Source organism: Dermacentor albipictus, chromosome 1 (assembly GCF_038994185.2).
Source record: "Dermacentor albipictus isolate Rhodes 1998 colony chromosome 1, USDA_Dalb.pri_finalv2, whole genome shotgun sequence".
Lineage (NCBI taxonomy): Eukaryota > Metazoa > Arthropoda > Arachnida > Ixodida > Ixodidae > Dermacentor > Dermacentor albipictus.
In genome coordinates this window covers 347,203,411-347,224,804 of record NC_091821.1, presented here as the reverse complement: position 1 = coordinate 347,224,804, position 21,394 = coordinate 347,203,411, and the positions used below count along the sequence as shown (strand labels likewise).

The 21,394-nt window shown below is 48.0% G+C and overlaps 2 long non-coding RNA genes across 2 annotated transcripts in view; both read left to right on the top strand.

Annotated features, from left to right (window-relative positions):
* The window catches only part of LOC135920347 (uncharacterized), a 304,841-nt gene that overhangs the window by 125,113 nt on the left and 158,334 nt on the right, over window positions 1-21,394 (top strand). The window lies entirely within an intron of this gene.
* On the top strand, window positions 17,766-21,158 carry LOC135918707 (uncharacterized). Its single transcript, XR_010569750.1, has 3 exons — window positions 17,766-18,165; window positions 18,925-19,044; window positions 20,126-21,158. It is a non-coding gene; the product is annotated as an uncharacterized lncRNA (long non-coding RNA).

The window sequence follows — 21,394 nt, the reverse complement described above, 5'->3', positions numbered from 1 at the left end:
AGCTAATTTAGCAAAATGGGAAAATATGCCAGTGCATACGTCGAGCCTGTTCTCTTCTGACATTTGCTGATAGCTTGCGACATATCCCATGGTCCAAACATTCTCGCTAACCAGAGATATAAGCGTTCATTGCAAGTTCACGTTTCATTGCTCCTTCGTCATTGAGCGCTTAAATGCGCACTGCGATACAGTGGCAGCTATTAATGGCTGAAGAACACGCACGACACTCATATGCGAGAGCACATTGACCTATGCTTACACAGTGGCCGCGCACTTTATTTGTCAGCCTTATTGCGTCCGACTAATGAGGCTGTAATCCTGCTACGTAGTACAGTTGCGCTAATGCCAGGGAAATGAAACCGTTGAAGTGGGCTTCTGCTTTAGAAATAAACGAACGGCGGCCCGTGATATTCCAGTGCGAAGACCACATCGAATGCTCGTTTTTACAGTTTAGCGGGCCTAGAGAGAGAGAGATAAACATTATTTAATGCATGCTGCAGATCTTTGCCTAGCCATTCACCTAGCATGTTACTCTAAATGACGACATTTACGTGGGAAATGTGGCCCTCAAGCTTAATGTGCACGCAGACAACGTAAAGAAGCACGCACAGTTACGCAACAAAAAATTAGTTCTGAAATTTTACTTGCCATAAGCACGACATGATTATGGGGCACGCCGTAGCGGGGAACTCCGGATTAACTTTGACCACCTGAGATCTTTAACGTGCACCCAATACAGAGCGCACGGACATTATTTTTTTATTTACCCTCCATGTAAATGCGGCCACCGCGGCCGGGATTTGATCCCGTGCCCTCGACCTATTCGACCTATGCACTCAAATAAGTCGACCTATTCTTTAACGGTAACGTGCGAGCGGCGACTGGCTAGCCGTTCAGCACCTTCTGACCAGGCGAAGCGACGAGATCAGCAAAATAGCGCATGCGCATCAAGTTCACTGGAAGCCGCTAACTCTGTTAAGCCGGGGAGCTTGCACCGAGTTTGCCGAGTTGATCGTGCCAGGGGCTGTGTCGTGCAGGTGGAAAGAGCCTAGCTGGCAGACGAAACTTGCTCTTCCAGTGAACTTGGTACGCTTGCGTTACTCTTGGTGATCTCGTCCCTTCGCCTGGTGAGAAGGCGCCGAACGGCCGGCCAGTTGCCGCTCGCGCTGTACTGTTAAAGAGTCGCTAGACTGCACACTAACATAACTAGCGTGCCTTGTCGAGACGATGGTCTTTGAGTAAGGCTGTGAGCGCCTTCGTTCCGCGTTAAGTGCAGCTTAATGAAATCATATTTCTACTGAACGGCGTTGCTCAGTTTGTTATATCTCTAATACAAAATACACTGGAATACAAAACACACTGCAATATACAGTGAAGCTTACACTTTAAACGAGTTGCTTCTGCGTCATTGGTTGTTGAATGTACAATGAGGAATGGCGACAATATGCACCAGAATACAAAGCGCACTGGTATATACAAAACTGGGAAATATTTAGAAAAGCACGGAAATATTACGAACGAATGCCAGAAGATCATTATTAAAATGCTGCTCCAGGTGCAATCCGGGGAAACGTGCGCGTTTTGCTATCAGTCCACACTTGCCTTTGGACTATAACTTTGGACTAGCTGCTGGTATAGCCTTCCCTTGGATTTAGGAAGTAGAGAGAAGCAGAGATACTGTCCGTTGCTAAAAGTGGGATGACACCACTAAAGCATACAGGCTCGCTGCGACTTCGACCCGCGTAGTGAAAACCAGCAGCACGCTTGAAAGTGTTTTCCCCCATCGCGTAGCTCTTCCAGTGACTGCCCAGAAAAATTGGATGCCGTGTTCGTTGGCAATGTGGCGGTACCAGAACGCGGATAAAATATGATCCAGTGCTGAGGAAAGAGTTTCATATGCACATTCTCAACGCACGGGCTCACTCATATTTCATGCCTTACAACCAATAACATAATAACATGCTTTCTGCGGGCAGACAAAAAATAATTTTAAAAAGTGCATACGGGCGCTTTTATGTATTTGTTATGCTACTTATTACAGTGTTGGGCGACGGTCTTAGCTAAGATTAGTTTATGTGCGAGCGAAACAATAACAAAAAATATAGAACACTAATATTCATGTACTATGTGGTATTGAATGAATATGAAGAAGAAATGAATCGCCAATGTAGACTTTTTCTCCATGAGTGCGCAATCTTGGTTCCAGCTACAATGTTCCCCTATAAGACGGGAAAGAGTTCTTGACAGTTCCACTCACGAAATTATTTTTGTAACGCTGGTCGCCTGAGGGAACCACAAGGCATGTTGTCTTATCGTTACGTAAGTTTCTTCTGCTGAAACAAGTTTCATTCTTCCCTCTCCACCATTTATTGAAAGGTACTCATTTTATTGCGATAGCAATTATATGGACACTCCAGGCGCATTTCTGCCGTCGCCGTGGGGTTCTGTATAAAGTTTAAAAACAATAAAGCCTCACCGCGCGCCGTATGCTGCAGTATGTGAGTAAACGCATGCGAGGGTGAGGCGGCGAACGCGATTTAATCTCTCGCGTGTCAGCGAGGAACACAGGCCGGAAGCCTGCCCTCTTCTGTCACGCGCGAGGCACAGGGATCAGGTGAGGGCGGCGCGGAGGGGGGGGGGGGGGGGAGGGAGACGTTTTTTTCCGGCGGCTGCTAGGCTGCCAGGGTGCCTCGATGTCTCGCCCGCCACTCTGTACAGATGGAGACAACCGCGGCGTCTACTGCAGCGTTGGGCACGCGAATGGCGGACACCGTAGTAGGCGCCTTTGACGTACGTCGTAGGGATTAGGGTGCCTCGATGCTCAGCGCCGCTTTCTGGCATCGAGGCACCCTAGTAGGGACGCGTTGCCGGCGCTCGTATGTCCTGAAAGCGATCTGCGACGTGCCCTAAGTGCGCGCCCGCGCGCGCCTCATCTTCAAAGCGATCTGCGATGTTTTTAGAGTGCGCGTAGTGCCGGTAGCTTCGTATGCGCTCTGCTTTCAACGTTTCGTTCGCGTTGAAGCGAGAGATGCACGAAAGTTATTTCGCTTGCTACTGCCGCAAATTTTAACTCCAGCGCTTTCACAGACAGTTTCTGCTGTCATCGAGTGATGTGTGTTCATGTTTACCTGTGCGCGCGTGACACCGTGCTTGTTAATTTAGTTAGAACACGTTGGCAGGCTAGTTGGTTTGAATCCGTGATAGAACCTGTAAGCGCGACAGAACAAAAACGTAGAAAGAAGCAGGCACACAAAGACAGCGCTGTCTCTGTGTGTCTGTTTCTTTCCACGTCCTCGTTCAGTCAAACTTGCACATTCGATCATTGTTAATTTAGTTAGTAAGTGAACGTTTACAAGTTTATACGACCGATAAAACTACTATCCTTACTTCGTACAGCTATCTACTAGTTCTCTATCGCAATCAGTGCTTCTCCTTTTTGGCGGCACTGCGACTTTTTTCACACAAAGGCAAACACGTCTACCTAAGATACTGCCGCCTTTATCACTAGTGCTGAACACTGAAAGCATTTTCCCCTCTCTTTCATGCGCGTACAGGTTCTTCTTTCTATATATATATCACTGTATACGTGATGACATCAGTGACGAAATATTTCTTTCTGACAACCGCGGCACTGTATAAAGTGCTTCCCGCTGTTCTGATGCAAAAGCGAACGCTTGTACATGGGGAAGCACCACCTGCAGCAGTGATACCCACCTATGAGGACAGCTTTCTCGGTAGCCAAATGCGCATCTTTGCTTTTACACAACCCAATGTGATCGCGACAGGGACGAAGTAATGACCGGTTTTAAATGCATAAGCATTTCTATGCCTACTCAACAAGGAAAAGAATCTTTATACAGAAATTAATGTATAAAAAAAGCGCAATAAATTCTAAATGAAGAATATTGGCGGTGGCGAGTTGCAAACCTACGAACGCACACTCAAAAGTCAAGTGTCTTACTTACTGGGCTAAACAACCACAGATTACGGAAGGTGAATATATCTGAACCATATGAATGCGTTGTACCGGTGGTACAAAACAAATGTCAAAGGAGAACAATTTCTATGAAGGCTTTCTTGAAAGATGTGGTGATGACGGAATAAAAGCCACCTCTAGGACCACATGTAGATCCGGCTTGGAGCGTTGTAGATTTTAGCAAAATTCCGATTTTGGAAGATTTAATGCCAAGCACGCCAGATTCCCGATGCGTTAGGTGGTTGCGGTATGCGCGTTCTGTTGAGTGTTTCTTCACCGACCGATATGCCACCGATCTCTGAAGGCTCATGTGCTTGCGCAACACAAACAGATAACCATTCAATGAGTTCATAAGGATGATAAGTAGTGATGATAGGTTATATGGGTCTAATCACGGCTGATAATGGCTTGACGAGGATTAATAAGGTGTATAAGACCGATAAGGGCTTACAATGGTCGGAGCCATTATTATGACGTTGATAAGGACCGATAAGGGTTGGATCAAGTCAGATGAGGTCGATAAGGACAGATTAGGGTAGATAAGAATCGGAGCGATAGAGATAAGATTGATAAGGACCGATAAGGGTTGATAACGATCGGATCAAGGCCGATATGGTTGATAACAAGCGATAAGGGTTGATAAGGGCCGTATGTAGTGCAGTAAGGTTGATTAAGACAGGTCAGGATTGATAACAGGTTATAATGGTCGGATTATGTTTGATAGGATTGATAATGACACCGGGCTACGTGGAGATGAGCAAGTAGCGCAATGCTTATGCGTACTTAGACAACTCCCATGGAATTTCTGCTTCAATGTTGTTGTTGTTGTTTGGCTTATATTTGTTGGGCGACGTTCTAACCGTTCTCATGAAGACTCACCTTACGGTGAGAGCACGTTCACGCATAACTTACGTGCCAGTTACCGTGAGGGCGTCAATAACGACCACGTGCGCAGCAACGGTTTCCGGCGTAATAACCTCGTCTCCTTCCACACCTAACCGCCACTTACGCAAGTGGATTCCCCATGCTTCTTTTGTACACCACCCAACTCAGGTTACCACTCATTTTTCTTTCTTGTTAATGAAGTATTCAGCGCCGTTTTAGTGCGCACATTCAATACCGAAAATAATTCCACTAACGCAGTAGGATAAATCCTATTGACCACATCCTCGCATTTCCGCCGAACAGCTAGGGACAAGGTTTGTTGCGTTTTGCATTCTTTTTTCTTTTTTTTCGCAAGAGAAACTGTATTTATTTTCACGTGGTGTGCCGTTTCTTTTGATATCTATGTCGAGGCCAGGTCTGTAAGCCAGACTATGCATCTGCAACCAAGTATGACGAGAGAGAAAAAAGGAAGGTGATGATGAAGAACAAAAATAACGCTTGGTTTATTACATCCACAACACGCGCGACACACACGTACGAACGACGCACGCAACCTCCATAACTAGACCAAATACTAAAAGAGCAAAGATATAAGGGCCGCCAAGGGAGAACGGTGCGGTTCATTGCATGCACTTTCCCGTACAAATTAAAGGGCCGACAGACACGCACTTAGAAGCATAAATGCGCAGGCCCACAAAACACGCACGGAGCTGGAAAAGCGTATGTCCCCTTTCTCGCTGTCTCTCTCTCTCTCTCTCTCTCTCTCTCTCTCTCTCTCTCCCTCACACACACACACACACACACACACACACACACACACACACACACACACACACACACGCTTGCACGCGCACGCGCACACACAAACAATCTCACACACATTAGCACGCGCGTGGCGTTACGGGAAGGCATAAAATACTAAACACGACAGCGATTCCAGCAGGCTAACACAACATACTTTTGCGGTTCGGCTTGCCCACGTGCCGCACGAAGCGACTCGGCGAGCACGAATGCGCCGTCCCGGCGCCGGCGGGCACTCTCCCTCGGCGGTACAAGGGACACACGCGTGGTCAGGCCAGCTTCGATGCCGCTGACGCCAGCAGCAGGCGCGTCTCTCCGACGTTCCGTGCTGTTGTCGGCGCTCCCTCCCGACTGGCCGTTCTAGCCGGCGCAACAGCGTTGACGGGCCGCTTTTCTTTCTGGGAAACCGGACCGGACGAGGACTGTGACGCGAAGAGGAGAATAAATCTTTGGCGCGCAAACGTGGCAGAAAGGAGCCGCGTAGGCGACAAAAGGCGGGGCGTTACTTCTTGCACCCCTTTCATTCGTTCTTGCGGCACTTGCTGGGTCGGTTGAACTTTCTTGCGTTGTCTCTGCATCGGTGTTGTTGGCGTTTCGCGGAGTTGGTGCAAACGTAGGCCTGATAGGAGGGCACGCGCAGATGGTGCAACGCATGCGTTGTCTGTGTTTCCTCAGCTGTCCTTTGTTTTGTGCACACGCCGGCTTACGGCTCAAAGCCGTGTGGCGCTCGTTTGGTAAAAGAAATTTTTGCGTGTGGTACAATTCGGTGTGTGGCACGCCTGAATCTGAGAGAACCTTATCACCTAATATTGTAAAGGTGAGACAAGTACATGGAATACACGGCAAGGCCATTGCGGGAATTATGAATTGTGGCCCATTTCATAACTTATTTGCACGCGACTATAGATACATAAGACAAAAGCTGTACTAATGCCTTGGGTTTATTCAGGTGGCGCAAGCTTGAAAAAAATAACATACAGACAATAAAAGAAACTAAGAAGACTGAATGATTGCGTCTTTTCATTTCTTGTCCGCATGCTGTCTTCAATATTGAGCTAACAATATGAACGCAGACTAGCACCTAGTCCACAACCTAGGAGCCTCTCCTGCAAGAATCATGGCTTCGTAGGGTGTTGCTGATTGATATGTTCTTCGACGTCAGTCATTCCAAAAGAGCTACGGTTCCGACCATAGTTCGACTCATGCATAAGATAAAAAAAGCCAACGCTTTTCAGTGCGTTTTTCTAGTCACTACAAATTGTTTTCTTCACTTGGCATAAGTAAGAGAGATCGTCTGCGGCTTATCTAAAAATTTGTTTTGTTCGCGCGATTCAAGGTAAGAAAAGTTCAAAACACACTGAACTTGAAAATACTGCTTTGGAACGAAGAGAAATGTCGCAAATGGGCCTCGCGTCTGAGTTAAAAGACTCAGCCTACGCAATACAAAGTGCTGTTGCATTCTAGACGGGGTTCATTGCTCCCATCTTACATTAGTTTTCGATCTGGTAGCAAAGTTGCTTGTACGATGATAAGTCCATGTCTTCACGTGCACTTCCCTATATACATGCTGCCTTCATGCAGTTACCCATCCCTTCATTTGAATCGCGAGATTTTACTGTCTGTTGGGAAAAGGGCTGGATATCCGTCCTATTAGATCCTTATTCCGGTTCAGCTTTAACGTGTCGTCAGAGCCTCGAGTCAGGTTAAGGTGTGAGCGTGTCGAATGCCGAATTTTTCTTTCCTATTCCGTTAGTTTTCAATGTCGTACTAATGAAACGGTCGAAATCCAGGCGATTGTTTGCCCCGACAGCATTCGTTCCCCAACAAACGCCGCAATATATGGCCCTGTTATCAGTCAAATTTAAACCCGGTCACGTCTCGACGTCATTTGTGCTGATATCCACGTCATGCACAATGCCTTTACTTCCCAATCTGAACTCTCAGCACTTCGCCAGCCGCAACACCTCCCGAAGTACTCCAGCGCAGCTGGTGATATACCGTGGCCACTGTAAATATGGTCCGCAGTTTGCGAACGCAGCGCGTGCGCTCGAGTGAGAGAGACGTTGTGCACCCGAACGGCGGAAATCTCGAGGAGTCAATGGAATGTGTGGGCCATCAAAGGCCAGAGGATCAGAATGCACCGACACTGGCGTCAACGGCATCGACGGAGATGATTTCTAATGGCGCCATGCATCAACTGGCCGTGTCTTCTGCGTGTCTCGCTAACAGCATGCAGCGCAGGGTCATCCGGCCGCGACTATGGCGAAATAGCCAAGTGTCGGTTCGGGCGGGGTTTCTATACGTCTCTATCGCTTTGTTCGAATCAATGAACTAGCGTGTACACAACGTCACTACGCTCTACCGTTGTGCGTTTCCTTAGTATGCATCTCCTGTTTTGCAAGCGCAGGCACATATTGTCAACCAACGCTTCCTTTCTTTCTTTCTGTAAGACTCAGAATCAGACTATTTATTAAGTTCATGACGGAATTACAAGGTAGCGTTTTAATATGCGACTGTTATAACGCTACGCCGCTGTGAGTAACGAAAAATAAACACCTTATACAAACCCATATTATCTTATATGTGTTCTTGGATGCGGGAGTTGGGTCACATATCGACATCTCTTACAGCGAATCTGGGTAGTTGTACCTCCCAATGGACCTGTCGTGTCCGTAGGCAAACACTCGGGTAGGCGCGCGCTACGTTCGTGGCTGGGTTCCTTGCAGCACCTGCAGATGGTGCGCACCTCCGCGCATCCCTGCTAGAGTGATACGACGAGATGCGTTACAGGCACATATAGGCCTGGGTACAAGGTAGACAGAGAAGTTTTTTAGAAAGAGAACAAAATATCAAGGAGGCGTATACAAACATGTTGGAATTAAAAGCATGTACGTACAGCACAACCTGAGTATCTCAACCAGACTAGCTGACCAGTTTTCACTGCCCCGTTTCAAATGGGATGCCAACAAGTCATCATCATCGTCATCTGCGGCTGCTGCGGCGCCGGCCGTGCAGGGGAAGCAAAATAAAGAACCAGAAAGCTCGCCTTCGCGCATAGCGTTCACCGCAAGCGTTTCCCTGTAGAGATTATGGTTGCATAAGCTGTAGATGCTGGGAAGCGGCAACTGTAGCATACAAACCAGAAAGCGACGTAATTACACTTTCTTATGTAAAAACATAACCGACCTAGCAACTGATATGTGTTATGACAGTGCTTGGAAGGGCCACATGTGGTGTGGACTCCTGAAGAGCACCTTGCGTATACGAGACGCGGCGGAAATGTAGGTAAGTGCATTTTTCTTCTCTCTTGTCGACTCTTTGTAGGTGCACGAAGTAGCGGTGCGAACCAAGTCGCAGGCCATTGAAGCTTCTTAGGCTAATGATTAGGTCAAATGCATGTGAATCTTTCCATGTGAATAATTCCTAGCTACGACGTCGCAATGGGTTGTCGTTCTAGTTGTCGTTTACAGCTTCGATGTCCAATCACCTTCACAGCGAAGAATGGAGACCAATCTTTTTTTTTTTTAATTCTCGAAAGGCTGAATTCGCAAGTGCGTCCGCACGCGGCAAGGTCTCCGGCCAGTAGCTCAAGGAATGAGCTATCGGTAAATCGCGAGCAACTCTTCTTAAACAACTACAATATTTGTTAAATGGATTCACTTACACCGGCCGCTGCCTTCTCCCTGCAGCATGGTTTTTAGTGCCATAGAGCACCGCCAACGGTGCGCAATGGCGAGACAAAAAGCAGTAGGAAGCAGCACGGCTCTCGCGCGCTTCTTGTGCTTCCTCGAAGAAACGCGGGGAAAGGAAGATCGGGAAAGGCGGTGTCGTCGCTTCATCGCCGCCGGTCATCTGGACGCCGTGTCGATCGCAATTAAGACGGCGCCAGACACGGTCCGGGCTCTGTCTGCGCGACGGACGCCCGGTCAAAGACGCGGCAGCCACGCTCGCGGAGGAAGTGTGCTCGAAGGGAGAAGACGGGTCCGGAGGGCTGGGGGGGCGAGGCGCTCGCGGCAGGCGCCTTCAAACCGGCGGCGCACAAACAGACTGTCGACGTCGGTGGCGGCGGCGGCGACATGAATCAGTCGATAACCTCTCCGAGAGCAAATAAACGGCCCAAGCAAGCAAATCCAATCCAGAGACATATACACACGCGCGCGCCGACCGACGCAACACGAAAACCAGCCGCGTGTGCAAGAGAGAGAGAGAGAGAGAAAATGGGGAGGGAAGGTAGGAGATTATCTAACTGCGGTGGCGCGGTATCATGGACGTAGAGAGAAGAGGCAGATCCTCCAGATAAACAAATCCTACTAAAGTAACAAATGGATAAAAAAAAGACGCAAGCGAGAATAAAAAAGAAAGAAAAGATCGGAGTGGGCTTTTGGGGAAGGGTACTGGGGACAGGAGGACAAGTGCGGACAGAGACTTTCAGATAAAGAACAGGCTACTGGAAAGAGGGAGATGAGGTCTGGAGGTGGGAAAGGTTTTCGGGTGGAGTAGGGGGGGGGGGGGGTGACACCTTGAGAGAGGGATGCGCGCAGATTCCGCTCCCGGTAATAACGTTCGGTGTGGGGAATAGAAAGCGTGAAACGGCCACCTCTCCCACGCTGCCATTCTTGGGAAGGCATCGATTTGTAGTGGCAGCTTGAGAATTCGGATTATCGACAAGTGTCGGGAGCCTCGGGGCCGGATGGCGTTTTCCCTTGGCCAGTTCTACATCTATGTATACGCGGGCTCTGTTTTTCTCTATGGCTTTCTAAAGATTTTGCTTTTATTTTTTACATTATTTATCTTGATGCCTCTCTGTTCTCGGGTATGCCAAAACATTATTTTGAAGAGTTTGTCGTCACAAGCATTTGGCTACTATCTCGCACCTTTCTATGAGCGCCAAATGCTCGCAGCAGTAGAAACATCAAAGTTCCAGCTTAAAGCTGTCAGACTTCTAAGAATAAGAAAACCGCGCTGGCTAATCAAGTAACAGATTATGGAACTTCAGCGAGTGCCTAAATTTACGAACATCATGGTACTGTTGTGAGCGATCTTAAATAAATTTTTATTTTCGCTCATCCGCCAATGTCGGCAGCATGCTTCTTATGATCCTGTTAGACTCGACGGGTTAGGAAACTAGAGCCCCTCGCCACATGAAAAAAAAATAAATGCGCTAAGTTACACGTTTTATACCCAATGAAGCCGAGCCAGCCCCAGAAACCAGCGGAACCCTGGGCTCAGACACCCACTCGCCGCCCAAAACCAGTAGCATAAATAAACTTTACACTGCTACTACACGTCCTCCTTGAATAATTTCTAATTCTTAATCAGTTTGCACCAATCCTACTTCGTAGAATGAAGAATGCTCCAAAGACTAAAACAAATTGAAAACTAACAAAGTGCTTGATTTTATTCAAGGTGCCATTGCACAAAAATAACTGACGTAATGCAATCCTGCATTCTTTCTGGCGGTGTTTTCTAGTCATCAAGTATACCAGAAAGCAGCCCCGCTCCGAGAAAGTGCCTGCACGTTTAGTGGTCCCGAGAGTACTTCACAACGGTCTGCGGAAGCTTAGGCTAAAATATCAAGATTATTTCTTTTTACGTGCCAAAACCATGATGTGATTACGGGGCACGCTATAGTGGGCGACTTCGGACTAATTTTGACCACCTGGTATTCTTTAACGTCCACCTAATTGTTGGTGTTTGAAGGTTGGTGAATAAATGTTGGTGTTTTGTGCACGAGGGATTCAACCCACGACCTCCAGCTGAGCAGCGCAATGCCTGAGCCATTTAGATACAGCGGCGGGTAAGGGTAGCTAACACTTGCAACGTATGTAGAGCAGGAAGTTAAAATGAATTTGGGAACGAATATTATCTTAAATAAACCAAATGAAAAAATATATGCTTTCTTTCTATCTCGCTTTCCTTATTTATTTATTTATTTATTTATTTATTTATTTATTTATTTATTTATTTATTTATTTATTTATTTATTTCAGTTTTCCGGTTGCCCCATAGAATATTGATGCCGACACACTGAACCCCTCTCCCAGTTTTCAATGTTCTCTCAAGATCCTCCAAGGCTATAAATGGGTGCCTGCTCTAAATTTCGTGTCATGCGTAGGAATGCGCACAAGTGTGAGCAATTACGTAGTGGCCCGTACATCTCTCCTGAACCTTTAATTGCCAACCATCTAATTACGAGCTCCTACACTCGAGATTGAACTATATCTGCTTTGCATGGGGAGATTGCGCCCGTCTGATAACGACATACTCTTTTCAATAAGAGGTCATTGTCCGTAGGCCTTCTTTTTGCCTAGTAGTATCCTGAAGCTCCGCAGGAAACTTAATTGGCACTCTTCAAGACCTGAAGCCCAATTAAATGTGATAGCGCAGTGCTCGCACATTACCCTTGAGTATAACAGTGCAGGGAAGATCACTCACGTTTTAGCTTAGAAGCCTCTATGCGACTGTTGTAAAACTTGCGTTCGGATCACCGTAGACAAAGCGAATAATGACGTTGCGCAAATCATGTTGCTAATAGAGACGGCCTTTAAGAATACACCGATTAGTGCAGTACGGCATCCTTTTCCCCGATAAGCTTCGTCTCTGGATAAACGGGATGCAGCGCGCTACAACAGCTTCAACATATATAGAGTCTGCCACAGAGTACGCTATGGGCTCAAGTAGCGAAGCAACGCGTTTAAAACTTTCTGCATTGAACGTGGTCCGGACCGGTGTCCCAAAATCCTCTCCTTTGTCAAGTTTCGATCATCCAGTTTATCAAGCACCGTCGAGATCGCTTTTCTGGCCATGCTGTGTAATATTGGGCAATCCCAGAAAGGTGCCTGACCGTCTCCTCGTAGCCGCAGTTTTCGCAAGCGGGGCAGCCAGCCATATTCCAATGTGGAATGAATGGGCATCTGTCTATGCGGCGCCGAGCCACAGGTAGCAAGCAAAGAAGCGTTTCTTCAGCAGCTCGTGTAATCCGTGGTGGAAAACGAAATATGTTAAAACGATTAGCATCCTTTGGTAACGTATCCCAGTTTACGGTATGTCTGTCCTCATGTTCGTTCGTTTGTTTGTCTTTCTGTTTGTTTGTTTGTTTGTTTGCTTGTTTGTTTGTTTGTTTGTTTGTTTGTTTGTTTGTTTGTTTGTTTGTTTGTTTGTTTGTTTGTTTGCGCCTGAGCGCCTTCCCGCCAACTTTTGTCGCTATGTAGTCCATCGCCTAATGGATAGAGCATCGGGATGCTGTGTTCAGCGAACCGGGTTGGAAACCAACAATCGGGCTAGCTTGTGTTCCTGAATATCTAACACTGGGTATTGAACCTATTTAATGCCAACTTGCGACAACTGATACTTTCGTCCGCAAGCAACGCTGGGAGCTCGAAGAGCTTTAAAAAAATCTGGCAGAACCCACCTCACGATGAATGTCGACGGTGATGCGGTTAGCGTTGAAACAATGTAGCGACGCACCGTATTGCCAACGCCGAAACGTATATGCAGCTGGAGCCCCTGTCGTACTTCCCACTGCACACGCTGGACAATCTAGCGCCGCCGCCACGAAGTCCGCGCCTGGCAAGGGTTGATTTCACCGAGCACCGGAGAAATATTAAGGGATCGTTTTCGTCTCTGAAGAGCGACGCGTAAGCGGTGACGCCTACCCAGTTACTCAAGTTGGCGTCAAAAAGGGTCACTCAGGATTGGCACATACCCGGTGCCAAATATCGGGTTGTCCAAGTCTTTCCAAGTACAACCCGATAGGTTACCAATGTTACGAACTTCCCAACCGGTGCCACCAGTGTTACGAACTCCCAACCGGTGCCACCAGTGTTATGACATCCAACCGGTGCCAGCAGTGTTACGAACTTTGCACCGCTGCACCACGATTACGGCTTTGTGGTCCCGTAGCGCTCGTCACCCGTTTCGTGACAGAGCGTTGGTAGCGAAGACTCCGAGCCTGGCGTCGATGAGAATAACAAAAGGGACTTTATACATTATATACAGGTTATCATACAGGACATGAACGGATCGGCACTGGGGCCGAGAGCTCACACAAACGCGACTGTTCTCGCACGACGGCGTCCGGCGAAAACGCGTTTCACATCTCACCCCAGTCGGGAGCGACACTCTCTCTCGGTGGGTCGGCTGATCCTGTTTTCGAGCGGCGTGTCACTGCTTTTATAATCCCCGAGGCCCATTGTCACTCAAACGGCCCAATACAAAGTCAGCACACGACGGTCGTCCGAGGGGTCCAACCAGCGACCGCGCTGGCCACCCGGTTCAAAGTTCGCGCGCGCGGTGACCTCCAGGCAAGGGAGGTGCGGCGCCGGGCTGTCGGGCACACGCGGACACGTTTAAACACGCTGCTTCGCCGAGGCTTCTCCCGGACGAAGGCGCAGCATCTTGTCTTGTGAAGGGAGAATTATGGCGCTCGCAGGATAGATTCCGCATCTTGCAGATTCGGAATCCGGGCTTGTGGTAATGGCACAACAGCATCCCCGCCCTCAGATAAGGCGCCGGGAAGACGAGCTGCCTCCACGTGGCTCGGATGCCAGGCGCGCACGTTCGTCCGGCTCGTCCAGGTTCACGTCCAGTGTCGGGACGCCAGGTAACATCACGTGCCCAGGTCCGACTCGCCAGGACAGGAGCTCTGCTCACCACGTCGTCGCCAAGGCACCTTGACCAGCTCCGCTCGGGTCGTTCCTAAGACCTTGCTTCTCGCCACTGGTCCCGCTTGGTCGTTCTGCAGCTTGCAAAATCGACCGGCAAAAGGCAACACCCAACACGAACAAGTGCCCTCTGTCTCCCGTCAAACACCAGACAAGGCCATAATTCAAAGCAACCTAACTAAATTGTTTTCCCCTTTTTTTCTCCCGCTGCAACAAGAGGCAGGTGTACGATCTAGCACACAAGGCTTAAACAATCAGTTTTCAAATCAACAACACACCAAAATAGAAACAATTATTAATCAGCAATAATAATTACAAATAGAATGGTCCCCTTAAAATCGCTTTGGACCGAAAACATACTTCTGAGGAAGCAAATGAGGTCATTCATTTTTCCCGGCGATATTTTCGCGGAATCCGAAGCTGCTTATATTTGCGACCCTGCTTATCCGTGTAGCGGCGGTACAATAAGCCAGGTTCCTTGCCAAATGAAACCCCCTTTTTTTCCACTCCCCGTTTGACGCTCTTCCTCAGATCGGCTAATGAACAATCTTCCTGTTGCTCGCGAATCAGACTTTTTCTTTCAACTGCAGCCTGCTCCTGCCGGCTGGCGGAAACCGGAGCGAGTGCGGAGCCCGCGTCGCCTAATTGCGGCGTCGAGTCTATATCGCGGCTAGCACTGCACGCGTCACTCCCACTCACTTCCAGGACCCGCTCGTCTAGGCCAGCCTCCGAGCTCTGCCTCTCCCGTGACTGCTCGCCACTCAAGTTACCGTGATCGGTCCGTGTGCCGCACCGCCTTTCGCTCACCGACGCAAAGTCAAGTTCCCTCGACAGCGGGCGCGCTTTGGATCGCCTGGGGGCCATGTACGCCACGTCGGCAAAGAATGATTTGCCCTGATCCCTCAGCAGCTGCTCCGAGCTATTTGAGAAGAGGTAGGAAAATTGCTCCGGGAGGGCGGCTGACACAGCGGCTTCGGTGTTAAGTTTCCCAAATTCTCCTTCAATGCTAACCGTTGCGATCGGTAAACAGACACTCTCCTTCTCGGCCACTTGCCGTATCCTAACGCACTCTCCCGTAAAATCACTCGAGGAGACGAAAGACGGGTGAACAACGTCCATAGTTGCTGCAGAGTCCCGCAGTGCTCGGCACTTCTTGCCGTTTACCTTAATTTCCTGCACATAGGGCTCCAATAGACGTATGTTCTTGTGAGTTTCCCGTATCGTTGCAAAAGCAATTCTCTCTGGGCAGCTTGCAGCGATGTGCCCTTGCTTTTTGCAATTGTAGCAGGTTAACGGTCTCCGTTTTTCAAAAGAACGCGTCATTTCGTTTCGCTGTTTCGGACCATCGTCATCATTCTGAGATGCATTCTGTCCATCCCTTACAGTTTCTTTGGGAAGGGACTCGTCGTCCTGAAACTCGCGACGCGTGATTTCCTTCCGTTCGTCGGGCTTCCCGTAAAACACATCTCTTCTATCTGCTTTTTCTACACGCACTGCCTTGCTGTGCAAGCTGCGGCGGGTGTAATACTCTTCCGCTAACTCTGCTGCCTTGTTTAGCTTAACCTCCTTTAGCCTATCTTGCAGCCAGAGCCGGACATCCTCATCAATGCAACGGTAGAACTGCTCCAACGCGATGCATTCGACAATTTTGTCACGGTCGTCGTAAACCTCTTCGCCCTTCAGCCATTCCACCAAGTCGGCTTTTAGACGAAACGCGAAGTCAACATTCGACTCCTTACCCTTTTTTGCATACCGGAACCTCTGCCGGAAAGCTTCGGGCGACAATTTGTACTTCCGCAGTAGCGCTTCCTTCACATCACTGTAGCTCTCAAACGCCTCTTTCGATAAGCAAGTTATTACGTCTGATGCCTCCCCAGGAAGCAACGCTAACAGATTCTGTGCCCAAAGGGATCGCTCAATGCTATTCCGTTCACACACGTGCTCAAATTTCACGAGGTATTTGGCCATATCCTCTCCGACGACAAAGGGTGGAAGTTGATCGCGTATTCTTGGAACATTAGAAGTGAGACTAGGCGCCGGCGAGTTATTTCGGATCTCCAACTCTTTCATTTTAAGCTCGTGCTCACGTCGCTGCCTCTCTCTCCTTTCCTCCTTTTCCTCCTCGCGAAGTTCCTTTTCCTCCTCGCGACGTTGCTGTTCTCTCCTTTCCTCCTTTTCCTCCTCGCGACGTTGCTTTTCCTCCTCGCGACGTTGCTGTTCTCTCCTTTCCTCCTTTTCCTCCTCGCGACGTTGCTGTTCTCTCCTTTCCTGCTCGCAACGTTCCTTCTCCTCCCTTTCCCGACGTTCATTGATACCCGCCAAGGCCTCAGCGGCTTCCTCAGCCGTTACGTCCCCAGTCCTCATGACCTCAAGGATCGCATTCTTTCTTTTGGTTGAGCCCAACTCAATGCCCAACTCCTCACAAATTTCGAGAAGTTCCTTCACCTTGTACTTCTCCATCGTTCACACTGTCCTCCTGCTGTTTACCCTTTTTGAATATACCTGCCGTACGCTACTATAACACTACTAGTAAGACATATGCAAGTATTTCACACACTGCCCTGTTTACCCTCTCAGCATCCCCTGGTTTTCAAAACACTCTTACTAGGCTTGAAACACACAAGGTTAAACACAATGCAACACCAAGTCAATCCCTGAGCTACTATAACCTGTGTCAGAGAAAGTCTGGTGTTTGAGGTAAACTTCAGGCACTCACCGCGCCGAGGTAGCTGATGCCGGTCAATCCCGTAGCTGCCATCCAGTGTTACGAACTTCCCAACCGGTGCCACCAGTGTTACGAACTCCCAACCGGTGCCACCAGTGTTATGACATCCAACCGGTGCCAGCAGTGTTACGAACTTTGCACCGCTGCACCACGATTACGGCTTTGTGGTCCCGTAGCGCTCGTCACCCGTTTCGTGACAGAGCGTTGGTAGCGAAGACTCCGAGCCTGGCGTCGATGAGAATAACAAAAGGGACTTTATACATTATATACAGGTTATCATACAGGACATGAACGGATCGGCACTGGGGCCGAGAGCTCACACAAACGCGACTGTTCTCGCACGACGGCGTCCGGCGAAAACGCGTTTCACATCTCACCCCAGTCGGGAGCGACACTCTCTCTCGGTGGGTCGGCTGATCCTGTTTTCGAGCGGCGTGTCACTGCTTTTATAATCCCCGAGGCCCATTGTCACTCAAACGGCCCAATACAAAGTCAGCACACGACGGTCGTCCGAGGGGTCCAACCAGCGACCGCGCTGGCCACCCGGTTCAAAGTTCGCGCGCGCGGTGACCTCCAGGCAAGGGAGGTGCGGCGCCGGGCTGTCGGGCACACGCGGACACGTTTAAACACGCTGCTTCGCCGAGGCTTCTCCCGGACGAAGGCGCAGCATCTTGTCTTGTGAAGGGAGAATTGACGACTTGCGGGAAAACGAGCGCCGTCTATAGTACATCACCAAAAGCTGCAGCGCTTTGGGTGCGAGGCTATCTGTGTGGAAAACTCGAACTGTTCAGCAAGCAGTGCCATTTGCTTTGTGGACGCGCTTTCCTGGTGTAGGCTTGCAAAATGATTGAAGAAGACCCAGTATCGTTCGCATTTTCGGTGAACGGATGGACCACAGACCTGTCGTAGTGTACAATAAGTAGCGAGTGTTTGGTAATACTTAAACTCAGTTACGCACTCTGTGCGTCAAGCTCATCGTGGACGGGCCCTCAAAGAAGAAGGGTAGTGCGGGCGGCGTGCAATCCATCTATGCGACCAGGTGCGTACACCGTGTCTGCATGATACCATCGAGCCTCGGGCAACATCGCTGGAGCACATTGTGAATGTGTTGCAAGGTAAGAAACTTTTTACTCAGCTGTTTATTGAAAATGCAATATAGCCGAACTGAACCGTTGGGACTTGCCGAATAGCTATCATTTGCAAAGCTCCGAAAATCAGCTAACTCTGATGCAAAGCACAACCTTACCTGTCGCTATATTTGTTACTTTTCAAACTTTCTGGGCATCGGCTTGCCCCAGCTACACTTCATTCCTCCGTCGCCACTGCTGAAGCGGTTATCGCCATGCAGGAAACTAAGTACGGTTTCGGGGAGGCGTTGACCTTTTTCGATGACTCGGGGACAGTTACAATGACTCTGAAATGCTTTGCGCGCAGGAGAGTATCCTGTTTTTAGCACATACATGCATGTTAATGCAGCTTCTCTCTCTCTGATTCTCTATACTATTGCACAGCGCGGCAGTAGCGTGGGAGGCTCACGCTTGCACTAACATCGGTTATTTCCGGGGTTCTAAGCCGCTTACATGACATGATCGATGGTCGTGCGATATGTAATAAATGTCCAGGAGGCTGCTCGGTTGTCAAAGCACTTGGCTCTTCCGTGGTTAAACGGCCGTTGTATGGTGCACGGTCGCGCAATGTGATTAAATAAATAAAAAAAAACGGGAGGACCATATGATTCTCGGGAGCCCCGACTTCGTACGGTTTGTGCACTATGCTTGAGTATGTTAAAGCGCACCGGAAGAAAACGATACGATGCGATGGTAGATCGCACTGAACAATATTTTCAGGTACTATAAATACTTGTTACTTTTCAGGTTGAGTGAGACGTGCCAGAACGTTGCCGGCCTCTTACCGTTGCCGACAAGGGGGCTGTGCGTGGAAAAACAAGCCGTCATGCACGGACTTGCCATGCAAGTGGATTGTTCCTTCAGAAGGTTTGTATCATTCCATACGTGGCAGTAATTAACTTACTGTAATCCAATTACGCCAATTTAATTACTTCTCTTGGTTATTTGTAGTGTAAGTCATTACTTTTCTGGTCTAGTAATTTATTAACCTAATTAACTTTTTGTGAGTAATTTGGGAGCGAAAATATTTAATTGCTGCCTAAATTGCTTGTATATCGAGGTTGCACTCCAGCTCTTTGTGGTGTTGGCAAAGATTTGATCTCTTGTTTGCCGGGTTGGGCATATTGAAAACAGGATCGAGCAACGTGAAAAGCCTGGGCCAGTAAGGCAATGAAGTTGAAAACGTAGGGGCGTGTCCAACTGCTTTCAACAGGGGTGCGTTCAACTGCTAAGCTGGATTTGAGAAAAGGGAAATATAGATAGCTTCTGGCGCTTGATGAGGACCCAGACGTACCGACAAGCGATTTAACAACTTTTTAGCTGTACCCAAAACTAAAAAAGCTTTGCACCATACACAATACAGGGTTGCTCCTAAAAAAATATCAGTAGAACGGCTATTTGGCCGTGCAAAGGGCACCCTGTCTTCAAAGCAAGGCAAATATTTAGGCGCTGAATCTGGAACTCAGCTACCCCTGCGATGAAGTAAATTGAGAAATACGAGATGGCTGTAGGAGCTGCATACAGCTTTTTCTGAATATGAAGAGTAATAAGTAATTAAAAAGTAATTGCAATTACCTTCCGAAGGTAATTGTAATATGTCATTGCTCTTTGCGATCATTAATTGGTAATGTAATTTAATTACATTGTCAGAACATTCAGGATAGTAATTAGTAATGTACTTTAATTACTTCTTTGAAGTAATTTTGCTATGCATGTATTATTCTGCAAATTTATTTGCTAAATACTTCCTTTAGTTAAGCTTCTGGGTCATGGTTCTTGAAACTGTGAAAATCACTGCACACTTGCATGCTCAACTTGCTACTGGTGCATGTATAACGATAAAACCCTTTGGCGAAAAGCAGTGCATGATTATGGGGCCTGCTTGTTGTCTCTATTTATACCCAAAAAGTGCATAAAAAACTCTGAAATGCTCAATTTTTAATTTCAGCAAGGAAACCAGCAGCAAAACATCCACTGCAGGAAATTCCTTTCCATAGGAACGTTATCAACAAGCCATCATGTCCAAAACAGCTACGCGATTACAACCCGAGCCAGAAGGTGACTTCTGATGCTGATATTTCCAAGCTGAAGGCAAGCCTTGTGACTGCGTGCCCAACACTGCATGCAGTGCGATACATGTGCCCCCGCGAAACTCAGCTGGTCACGAAAGCAGCCGCAAATGTACATATGGAAATTGGTGACGAGGAAGATCAGTGGGGCAGTCACGCCACAGAAGTTGTGGCTCTTCACTACGAGTCTTTGAAGGCGACATCAAGTGAGGAAAGACAGCGCATATGCACCCGCACACTTGGACAAGCCAACAACAAGAATTGGTTTGCTGAATGAACAGGCCCCTTGACATCATCATTATTTAAGAGAATATGTCACGTCGCGAAACCAGAGGGTTTGCTTGGGACCCAAATTACCCAAATGACAAAGCAATGTCAGAAGCAATGGCATATGGGCGGACGCATGAAGACTGTGCAGTGCAGTCTTATGTGCTGCTGATGAAAGCCAGAGTCTACACTGTTGAAGTGAAAAACACAGGGTTGCACGTGCACACTGTAAGATAGGGAGACTGGAGGTAGCAAGGTGGACTAGCTTAATGTGAAGAAAATGCAGCAGCTGTGCACACACAATGATAAATGCAATGCTACGAATTAATAGAGCAGAGTAGCTCAGAAAACAATTTGAGGTTTATAGTATCCTAGCTAAAATGAAAGAGTGCACATACTGCGAAGGAAACAGCCAAATCATGCGTTCTTGTGATGCTGTATTACTGTTGCTTGTGCACCGTGATGACACGCTGATTAAAAAATCTAGGATTTCACAAGCCATTTGAATGTGTCAGCTGATGTGTGCTCTGTATATGTCACAGGATGTTTTATGTGCATGTCTTAGGGCAGCACAATGACAATATTCCTTGGTGCCATATGTGTGCTTTCTCTGAAGAGACTGAAAATAAAACAACTTGAATTTTACACTGTTTTCATCAATTTATTTCCTCATAAAACAGTAAAATCGCAACACAGTAGTAGCAGCAAAGAAAGAAAAACAGCACTTTGTGCACTGAAACTCTTTTCTGTGCTTATACAATAAGGATAGCAATAGGGGCTTCTTGGTACGGCATATCTTATTTTGTTATAGCGCAAGCTTGACAAGGACAAAAGAAGGCACATCTGACACACACAGCGCTGTGTGTGTCAGATGTGCCTTC